The 11,465-nt window shown below is 44.2% G+C and overlaps 1 long non-coding RNA gene and 1 pseudogene across 1 annotated transcript; one reads left to right on the top strand and one right to left on the bottom strand.

Moving 5' to 3' along the window:
- LOC119089321 (sodium/potassium-transporting ATPase subunit alpha-like) overlaps nt 1-5,694 on the bottom strand; it is an 11,531-nt pseudogene extending 5,837 nt beyond the window's left edge.
- Nucleotides 5,695-7,431: 1,737 nt separating this feature from the next.
- Nucleotides 7,432-11,414, top strand: LOC119114746 (uncharacterized). Its single transcript, XR_005096059.1, has 3 exons — nt 7,432-7,511; nt 10,941-11,020; nt 11,290-11,414. It is a non-coding gene; the product is annotated as an uncharacterized LOC119114746 (long non-coding RNA).
- The last annotated feature ends 51 nt before the right edge of the window (nt 11,415-11,465 follow it).

Below are 11,465 nucleotides of genomic sequence, written 5' to 3'. Positions count from 1 at the left end.
GTCGTTTAACAAAGCATTTACCAGATGGAAATTTCACATATCTGCCATGCCGTGTACTCTACGCATGCACGCACATTCATCTGTCTTCACCATGCTCGTTCAAACCTCATTCATGTTATCTCCTCTGCTTACGCACACACCCACGTATCACACATATACACATATTTGCTACACATAATTCCTATACCACTTCCTTGCTTATCACATTTCTCAAGCATCCAGTCAGACATCGTACGCAGATATGCACGCAAGCTTAAATTATACATAGAATAAACAACTCATTTCAAACAATTACAATATAGTATAAACAGCATGGCAGCAATCAATGACAGCAAAGCAAAAATTGCACTTGTCCCGCACGCAAAGGCAGCACTTCACAATTGTTTCAGTAGGTCGCAGTGTCGCAAATATTTCATCACTCCATCAATGATGTCCGGGAATTGATTTCCTACCAGCGACCTCACACAAAATTGTGTTCCGGACCGTTGACATAGTGTTACCAATGATCGTCTTTCGTGAAAATATACGGGGCATTCAAGAAGAATGTGATACACTGTTAATGGACACTGACATCGTTCACATTCAGGTTGGAGGTTTCTATCTATCATGTATGCGTGGGTATAGCGAGTATGCCCAAGTCTCAGCCGGCACAGCACTATCTCTTCGCGTCGGACTGCTCGCTTACAGGAGACCCAGTCTCCTACCTCTTCTTTGATGCGTTTTAAATTAGTCCTAGGGTTGTAATCTGTCCAATATTTGTTGAATAATTCACGAATACTTCGACGCACTTTAGGAAAATAATCTTTAGGACCCATTTGAAAATTACACACGTCATTCAATCTTATAGCCATCTTTGCTTGTGCATCCGCTGTCTCGTTTCCACGTATATTACTATGGCTTGGGATCCAGAGGACAATGATTATACTGCCCATTTCAATAAGCTGACTGACCGTCTCTAGTAAATGGATCACGATCGGGTTTTCAGAAGTCGGATTTCCCAGGGCTGTTATAATGGACAAGGAGTCTGTGCATATAACACATTTGAGGATGCGATTTGTATGTGTATAATTCAGAGCCTGTAATACTGCGAATCCTTCAGCTATAAATATCGAACAAAGTTCAGGAAGTTTAAATTTTGACGTCTTTCACCGTGGACAAAAGCACATCCAACTCCGTCTGCACTTTTTGCTCCATCGGTAAATATGAACTCGTATTCTGTATACCTGCTTCTCAATCATTAAACTCACATTGAATTTGCACTTCATCTAGCGTTCTCTTGCTCCTGTAGTCAACTTTATCAACGTACATTTACGTAATCTCCATGGCGGAACGACGCTGCGTTTTAAGGTCACCTCTTCTGGGAAATCGAATCCTGTTTCATGGCACATATCAAGTATTCTCTCATATAGCGGGAAACCAGAAATCCTTTTCATATATCCAGTCTCTACCTCATGTAACGCAGCCTCATTGGCCATAAGTTTTCTGCATGGATGATCCTCTCGACTTAGTATCTTCAGGGAATAACGGAGAGACAAGTCGCATCTCCTCAGTCTCAAGGGAAGTATGTCTGCTTCAACCATCAATGGTAAAATGGGCGAAGTTCTAAAGGCTCCAGTAGCAATTCTAATGCATTCATTTTGAATAACATCAATCATTTCCACTGCCTTGTTACGGGGACCATCAAAAACTTGGCATGCGTACTCTAATATCGGTCTTATCATGGCTTTGTATATTCTCAATAGTGTAGAACGATCTGCGCCACAGCCTTTTCCAGATAAACATTTTAATATTGATATCCTTTTGACCAGCCTTTGTTTTAATGTACTGCATCATCGTGTTTAAGTTCAGCCTAGAGTCCAGCATCACTCCCCAAAAACTTGACGGTGTCGGTGTATGTTAACGGCCTGGTTATATATATGTAAGTTAGGTATGTTCGTCATCTCTCTTGCCTTCATATACCTTCGAAATACAATTGCGTTGCATTTGTGAGGTGAGAAAAGGAAACCCCACCGATCAGCCCATGCACTCACATGGTTCAACGCCCCCTGCATTTTATTAACTAGATGAAAAATTCTCCTTCCCTGCACCCATAGAGAGCAATCGTCAGCGTACAGCGCTCGGGACACTTCACTCGGGACATTTCCACACACGTCATCAATCATGATGTTAAACAATATCGGGGATATAACTCCTCCTTGGACTAAGCCGTTTTCCTGTTCGAACGTATCCGATAATGTTCCATTGCGCACCTGGAAGGTTCTGTTATCAAGGTACGATCTAACGAAATACATAAGGCGTCCTCTAAAACCCATATTAAACATTTTTGTGAGCAAAGCAACTTTAGACGTGAGATTATATGCATTTTTAAGGTCCAAAAAAACAGCCAAGGTATATTTGTTGTAGAAAAAACCTTTTCTAATCTCGGACTCCAGCCTGACTACATGGTCTGTGGTACTTCTTCCATTCCTAAATGCACACTGATATTTAGACAACATATTGTTCCGCTCAAGAAACCAGGATAACCGTCTGGCGACCATTCGTTCCATTATTTTGCTAAAACATGAAGTTAGCTGAATTGGTCTATATGACTCAGGGTTTTCCCTAGGTTTGCCTGGTTTCAAAATAGGAACAATAATCGAGTGTCTCCATTCATCAGGGATATCACCTCCACACCATATGCAGTTCATCATTTCCAAAATTGAATGCAATTGTTCATCAGGTAGGTGTCTAAAAAACGCGTAATGTATCTCATCCGGTCCAATGGATGTATTGCCGCATTTAGCAATAGACATTTGTAGCTCAGTCATCGTGAATACATCATTATAAACCTCCTCATTGTCAGAAATAAATGACGGCATTTGATCCATCATCTGCCATTCCAGCTCTCTAAAAGTGGCTCGGTAGTTCCGAGAGGACGACATGTCAGAAAACAACCGTCCGAAGATATTTCCAACTTCAGTTGGGTCGTCAATTATGTTACCAGCCACCTTCAGAACAGGTAAGGGTCTCGCAAATCGCTCCTTTCTGGTAAATTTCCTAATGATGTCCCATAAGTGTTGTATCGGCGTATTCACATTGAACATATGCAATAGTTTTTCCCACGAATCTTTCTTTGCCGTACGAATTATCCTTCTGGCTTTCGCCTTCGCCTCCTTATAAGCCAATAAATGCAGATGTGTGTGCGAACGTCGGAATCGATTGAGCGCCCGTTTCCTTGCCCGAATTGCCTCCTTGCACTCGTCAGTCCACCAGGGGCAGCTATATTTGGTGTTTCTGATTTTCCGAGGAATACTTTCTTTTGCTGCTCCCAGCATAACCTTCGTAATGTTTTGGTAGTTTTGCATACCGTCCCTTTCATTGAATCGCAAACAACATCTGTCAGTAAATTCAGACCAGTTCGCCTTGTTAATATTCCAACCAGTAAATTCGTCACGTCGTGGTGGAATATCTCCATACCTATCATATGTAATATAAACTGGGAGATGATCACTGGAGTGTAAGTCAGTGTCCGTTTGCCAATGCATGAATTGTCCCACACTGCTTGACGTCACAGTCAGGTCGATATGTGACCATAATCCTGTGTACTCGTCCATTCTGGTTGGGGAACCATCGTTCATCACTTTTAAGGCATGTTGCCGTATTATCATTTCCCACACCTTTCCACGAGAATCGCACCGGTCTGCACCCCATAAGAAATGCCGACTATTGGCGTCCGTGTTTATGATATACGGCTGCGGTAGCTGTGTAACCAAGTCGTTCAGTTCAAGGTACGTCAAATTCTCGTTTGGTGGTAAGTATAAAGAACAAACACAAATACGAGAATGCCCCATTGTCACCGAACATGCCACCGCCTGAAAATTAGTATTTAGTGTGACCTGAAAATGAGGTAGGTCGTTGCTGACGTAGATTGATGCTCCGCCTCGTCTAATATGTGCGTCAGAATAAGCGTTATAAAGAGTATATCCGGGAATTCTGAAATCATATTGGTCAGTAGGGAGGAAGTGTGTCTCTTGGAGACATACGGCACTATGTGGTCTTGCCAGCAGCAGTGGTTTTATCTCCGCCCACTTTGAAATCACACCTCTACAGTTCCACTGCATAATGCTGAAAGTCATTTTATTGTTGCCTTAGACTGCAGACTCCGTCCAGTCAAGCACACACGCCGACAACAGTTCGACATTTATTGAACTTTTAAACTTGAACATCAGAAAATCACGCGAGTAGCCTGTACCGCGTACCATATCCCCACACACAAACATACAACCAATGCGCAGCCCGAACGCCGAAATCCAACAAAGGACCGCCACCAAAAACATGAAAAAATCAGATAAATAAATTAATAAATATGCCAAACATCGGTATGTACTACTTGTCCTGTAACTGCGAACAAAACATCTCAGTACATACACATTTCCCTTTCCCTTATTCCCCTCCCCAGCCAGCCCCAACCCCGCGGTCGGAACCAGGCGCGCTCCGGCCGGTCGAGTGGAAATAGCGCCTGTACCATTGCCCCCGGCAAGGATCACCCCGCACCCTCCGAAGGGTGACCTCCACGAGACAAACAACCTCAGCTCGTCCACCCCCCTGACCCGAATTAGGTATCGCACCTGGATGTTTAACCTTACCTCCGAGAACCAAGTGGGCTGGGACTAGCCCAACCGGGCGACCTCTGCTCAAACCGAAAACGCAGCTGCCTCCGGAAAACACCATGAACTCGTTATTTAAGTCTCCCTCAACTTTGCAAACCATTTCGCATAACAATCCCGGCATTAAGGGTCCTAAAATAACTATGAAAACAAACACCACCGACCTCTGCATGCCCTCCGCACGAGAACAGTTACGTGGAGAACGTCTGAATTTGCTGGCCTATTCATTCAAATATTCAACATACCTGTCAACCAATCACCAACAAACTATTCAGCTATTAACAAAGAAGAAAGAAACGTGGTTCACTCCATTTCAATACTAGTTAGTCTTCCTTCCATGACCTCCTTTGGCTGGAGTTTCTCTTCGGCCTCTCCGTAGATCTCCCTGCTCGGCTAATCATTGGTGATGGGGTAGTGTCATTAGGTACCTCAGATATGTTACATTGTTGTTTGTCCTTTTTCTTTGCCCTACATGCTCTCTGCCAACCCTCCATCTCCTCATTATGCTCCACAGTCATATGATTCATCTCCCTGTCCACTCTTTCACTTTCTACATCATCTCTCTGCATCACTTGAACCTCTCCATCATTCCTCCTCTCATAGGTTTCCTGCTCATCTTTTTGAGTGTCCTTCTGTCCCTCTGCTATAACATCCACCTCAACTTCCTCATCCTGTCTACCTACAGGTCTGGTACTGTCATCCCTCCCCCTGGTATTCCCCTGGGCACCTTGTTTCATCAGCAGTTGCTGAAGCAGAGCAATCATCTCACCCACCTTTTCTTCCAGTTTTCCTACTTTTTCCCTGAGGTCATCATGCTGCTTGTTAGTGGGAGCCACACTTGGGTGCCGGACAGTTGCAGCATATGACTTCAGGACAGGGGGGTCATGCTCTTTTTCATATTGCCTTCTAGCCTGAGGGTATGAGAGTTCTTGTTCAGTTTTAATCTTACATATCTCCTTTTCTTTTTTCCATATTTCACACTCTCTGGCCATGCATGAGTGTCCTGACTGTTTGCAGTTCACACACCAGCGCTCACATTCCCCTTCATGCTTTCCTTTCCCACAACGAAGGCATAGAGGATCACCAGGGCATCTTGTTTCAGTGTGGCCAAATCTGCCACAACCAAAACATATCAGTGGGTTGGGGATATATTGGTGGACATGGTATGTGATGTAATCTAGCTCCATTTTGGCTGGGCATGAGGACCTGTCAAATGTCAAAAGTATGGTTGGGGTATTCTCCGTCTTTCCATCCACCCTCTTGGTGAATCTCCGAGCACCCACTACCCCAAATTCACCCAGCCATCCCACAATCTCGGTCTCGGACAAATCTACAAGGTCATATGCAATGATGGTTCCCCTGGATGTGTTCATTCTTTGTTCCCGAACAACCTCACACTCCTCATTCCCAAACTTTTTGTTTTTCATGAACTTTTCAGTCTGTCCATGATTTTTGGTTTTTATCAGAAGGCTGCCTGCAGCCAGAAGATTCGCCTTTTCAACCTTCTCAGAGCCTCCCAGAACTCCTCTCACGCACATCTGGATCCATGGCCAACCTTTGGACTTGAATGATTTCCCTGAGTTGAGTGTTATTTTCAGGTATGAGCCTGAGGATTCCCCCCCTACCTGAGAAAAGAAAAGTTCATCTGTACGCACTCGCTTACCGGGTCGGCTCGGCCCAGTCATCTTCACTTCACTCCATCACCACCAAGAAGAAAGAACATTACACTGAGATTCACCCGAAGTCTTGAAACAGGAAGAAATTCAGAAGTAAATTAAATGTGACCCCACAGAACTCGCTTCCACCGTTCGTATGGCCTGTCAAAAATGCTCTACACTTATCCAGACACCAACACGCGCCACCCCAGACGGCCGGAACGTGTTGGCTTCAGCAGTACTCGAACGCGAATGACGTGCCTGCAAGCACAATCCCACACACGTCGCTTGGGGCGTCGCAATCAACTCGTGAGTTGGTTATATTTCCAAACGGCGCAGCGGAACATGTTGAAACACTGCCGTAATTCACTTCGCTACAATATCACAGCGATCGTGTGATGTTTATCAAGCATAGAACCGACTTCTCGCACGAAATTCTGCATTTTTGCACTTCCTTGCCTCCAAGACTGCCACTGCACGCATGCTTGACACGTACAACCATCTGAAAGATTTTTGGAGGGTGTATAAGCCCGGTGCGTAACCGCCCTACGTTCTGGAGGGTGTATACGCACAGCCACGATAATACAGGGGAATGTGAATGATTTTCATTTCGACGATACATAGACACTACAAGTGGGACATTTCGTCTCGAGCAGGACCAGCTTGTGCAAAATTGCATTTACTTGAGACGTGCCTCTTATGTTTTAAACTTCGTGTACGGCCAAAACAGGGCCAGACCACGATGAGCTAGCCACTCATGATCTACATACCGAAAAGGGCGAATTCCTATCGACATTCGGGAGCTCAATCTACTGGGATGCTGCTGCATCAGACTGTGGGATAGCTGGGATAGCATCCCACTGTTACCACCACCTGTTAGTAATGGTCAGCCAACAGCCAACCCAGCCACTGAGCCCACGAAAGTAAATTTGTATACCGGTCTACGTTCTTTCAAAACCTTTTTCCTGAAACGGGGCGCATCGCCACCTCTGGCTGATGCCGTAGCCCAACGTTGCACGTGCGCGAGGAGCTTTCTAGAAAAGGCATTATTGGCTATTTCTAGGCCCCAGCTGGTCTAGATGGTCAGGACTTAGGCTGCATTTTTAGTTATGGCGATCTGGCAGCGCATAGTGCTGATGCCTGCAATGTTAATGGTAGTGCGGGTGATTGGTACAGGTTTGGAACAAATTGCATGCGAAGATCGCAAGAGGTGTGTAGTTGGAGATCTGTACACAGCCAAGGGCAGTTGGAAGTTGATTGAGATTTTAGGGCGGACAAAATTCTGAACTCTTGACGGATTTCACACCCTTTCAGCGCTGGCATTCTGAACAACTCTGGGTATGAGGAAACAACTGACAATTACACCTTTTTTTGCTTTTCCCACAGGGACATACAAAAATAAATAAGCATGTCTAGATCAAAGATGCGGTTGTGCTGTTGGCACGTTGCATGTGCACATGTATTCAAAACATGACAGGCTGCAAAAATAAGACCTGGTTTCTGGGTGTATCATTTTATCTGCTGATTGCATCATGAGCACGAAATGTGGTAAAGAAGCAAATATACATGAAGGGATTAAAGGTACAGGATCAAGAATATCATTATTCGTGATATGGGCTATGGTAGAAACTTATTTATTTAGTGCCGTAGGCATTTTGGGAGACAGTTTTGGATGCAAAAGGCTGCTTACCTGCTCCAGCTCTGATTATGATGAAAAACTGTTGGATATTTGTTTTTAATCACTTTGATATTGATGACATAATTTGTTTCACCCCAATGTGACATTGTTTTGCCAAAAAACTGCCCTTGGGAGCCTCTTACATTTCATATAAAAGGCAGGCCACCAAACAATCATGTGCAGGTACACCATATAGGTATTTATTAGATGCTTGCCATGTTAAATCTATTTTGTGTAGACTGGTATGGGTGCAGCATGATGCATCAATAATCCAAATTGTCTAATTGCCCAACCTATTGCATTTAGCTAACAGATGATCTTAAATGACTTATGGCTCATGGCTGGGTCCTAATAAATTTTGGCTCATGTCTGGGTCCTAATAAATTTTGGCTCATGGTTGAGTTCTAATATATACATGTGAGTTCAAGGTAATAATTTCTTGCATGCATTATGGAACTGAAATGGTGCAGATTCTTTCCAAGCATGTCCTCATTGTGGTTTAAGCTTAAGTAATAAAGAAGCATAACTGGTGAACATTTAGGCAGATTTATTCCTGGTCAAGTGAGTTACTAGCCCCTATTTGTAATTGTGCTTTAGATTGCAGTCAGTTCTCTGACATATCCCTGTTAAAATGTTTATCTTATTTGTATATCTGCTGTACAATTCAGTTCATGATGATGTTTTACTTTGATAGATCCACTTACCAAAAGCATGCAATGTGATAAGCCTTTGTTTTCTGAGTATCACTTATTAAGTGCAACCTGTCCCTGCTTGGGCACTGGGCTTGCACCAAGTTGGCCAAATCAGTTGGGGGGTCCTGAACAATGGGAAATGAAGGAACTTTCCTGTAAGATATGCAAACTAGCAGGTTTCCTGCCACATTTTGCCCCCTTCCTCCCAAAATGAGGGGCTGAAACACTGCATCTGAAGAGGAACCTACATGATCTGGCATTGGGTGTGATAACATAATTCAGAAGAAATGTGATGCAGCTGCCTTATGCAAAACTGTTTGATTCATGTTACAGCAACTACAAATGTGACACTCAGACATCAGTGCAAGTGATCACAAGCTGTATTCTGAATATGGAATGATTGTTGACAAAACACTTAAAAGTGCAAAACTTATGTTTTTAAATGTGCCTTATTCAAAGCTTTCTTGTTATGAGTAGATGCCTGTTTATAAATCATAAACCATATCTCAGGCTGATAAATGAAAATGGTATGGAAATATTGCATCCATAATTGACCAGTTCCATGTAGCATCTGTATCAGTACCTTGCAGTAAAAGTAAGACACTATCAGTATCCTTGGATCTACAACCATCATGTTGATGATCAGCAAGGTAACATATCATTTGAGTGCATCCCATGAAACAAATATTTCAAAATATGGGATTCTGGAATAGATAGCTAGACTGTCTGCAATTAAGCATGCATCTATACCTCATTAACTACCCACATACCAAAAATGCACAGAAGTCCTTGGATATTTAGCACTTAGGATTCCTTCTGACCTCTGGTGGTTTTATTCACTATTTAAGGGCAACCAAATTTTGAAGGGATATGTAAAGGTTGTGACTGTAAAAAGTCATGAAAGCATGATGCAAGAATGCAGCAATGAGGGGAACCAGCAGGGGTGGCTCCCTCCACCACACTTAAAAGTTTGGAGGCTGTACCTCCCTACTTGGAGAGCCTGTGGAGGTACCATTCAGGAGGGTGTATAATTTGCCATAAAGGGCATATGCTGGCCTGTAGAGGCATTTACTCAGGGCTTGAGGGGGCTAATTCTGCCATTAAAGACCATATTTCAACTCAATGAAGGTTGATTTTGATCTGCAAAAGTCCTTTTATTGGCTTAAAGAGCTAACTATCTAATCTTGTGGGGCTTATTTTGACATTTTAAAGTTTGCCCCCAATGAGCATAGTTCCCTCACCCCTGGCATCAGGCCATTCTCAAATGGTTCAGGGACTGCAGATGATGTGCCTGGGAGGACCCTTTCACTCCCCTTCCTTTCACACACAAATCTGATGGACAGAGATCTTGCCATTGGTGGTCTTAAACAAGATCTTACCAACTAAATCTGCTGGAGACATGGAAGTGGCAAGATTTATGCTTGGGAAGCTCAAATTTTCTTCAAAGCCCAGCAAATTTGGACCAAATTTCTTTAAATTCTCCTTTATCTAGTGTAAACCTGCTGACTTGGGAGCGAGGGCAAGCCTCTGTGCCTGTCCCCTCATTTATGTCCCTGGCTGAAGAAACTCTTTTTAGATCTTGGTCCAAACTGTTGATTGGATGGATTTCTGGGAGCAGGGACCACACTAATTAAAGCTTGTTGCATGAGCCCAAGCTACATTATCAGATCATAAAATGCCAGCTCAGCAGCAGAACTTTGTGATGGAAGCTTATCTCACCACAGCTTGTAGTTTCAAGAACAGTTTGTTAATTCTGATGCAAGTAGTCGTGAAGTGCATCTGGTCATCCAATTTTTTTTTTGTACACAGGGTTTTGAAATATTGAAGTCAGTTTTAATATTTAGATTTCATTTTGCACCCTTTTCAGCTTTCAAAGTGGTCACTAACAACTGTGTGCTTCTTAAGCTCATTTATGCATAGCAAGTAATGAAACGACCACATATCTCTGTTTCAATTTCAGATAATGCAGTCATGCAGCACTTAAGGGTGTCACTGGAAACAAACAGCTTCAAACCATTTGGTGTTCCTATGCTGAGGCCACAATTTAGGCAACTCGGACCTGTTACACAGGATTTCATCACTCCTTTCAATGGTAATATGATAAAACTTCCAAAGCACTGAAGTCAAACAATCATTGCCCTTGGTGATCTGTGTGGTTTTGACCATAATGCTGTCGCTTGAGTGGGATTACCTCGCCAAGATTTGTGTCTTTTCCGGGGGTAATAATCATTGAACCTGTAAGTAATGGCAGGTGTGCTGTGTTCTCCAGGGGATCACTGCTGAGTCTGCTGAATCTGGTGACAATGCTGAGGAGTAACATCTTTGTTGGCCTTGGGAGAGCATTGAGAGGTGGGTACTTCGCTGGCTCCTGCTATCTTATCGATTAAGTCATGGCGCACTGCCTTTTAACGTAGTTGTCTTTTTCATGAGATAAATCGTCCAATGGTGATGAGCAGAAGCCTCACTGCGGTCTGCAGTAGCAATGGAAACATGGTTGGGGTGGGTGGTACTTTGGCCTGCATCTTTGCCTCAGACCTGCTCTGGGTTTCTGTCATCTGCCTGTCGGCGAAAGTCGTAAGCACGGGCCTGCCTCACCATGATCTCCATTGCTGTTGCAGGCTAGTCTGCACGAGCTCCGCCCATCCCGGGGAGCGTTGTGGGTGTTTGGCGCGCGGCTATGGCGCAGTTGAGCGCCGGTGTCGCCATGGAGACGGTGAATGGCGGCGGCGGCGGCGGCGGCGGCGGCGGCGGCGGCGGCGGCGGCGGCGGCGGCGGCGGCGGCGGCGGCGGCGGC

The sequence above is a fragment of the Pollicipes pollicipes genome, unplaced genomic scaffold (genome assembly GCF_011947565.3).
Source record: "Pollicipes pollicipes isolate AB1234 unplaced genomic scaffold, Ppol_2.1 Scaffold_3087;HRSCAF=3621_pilon_pilon_pilon, whole genome shotgun sequence".
Taxonomy (NCBI): domain Eukaryota; kingdom Metazoa; phylum Arthropoda; class Thecostraca; order Pollicipedomorpha; family Pollicipedidae; genus Pollicipes; species Pollicipes pollicipes.
The sequence above is the reverse complement of the archived record's forward strand: the minus strand, read 5'-3'. Positions and strand labels throughout refer to the sequence as shown.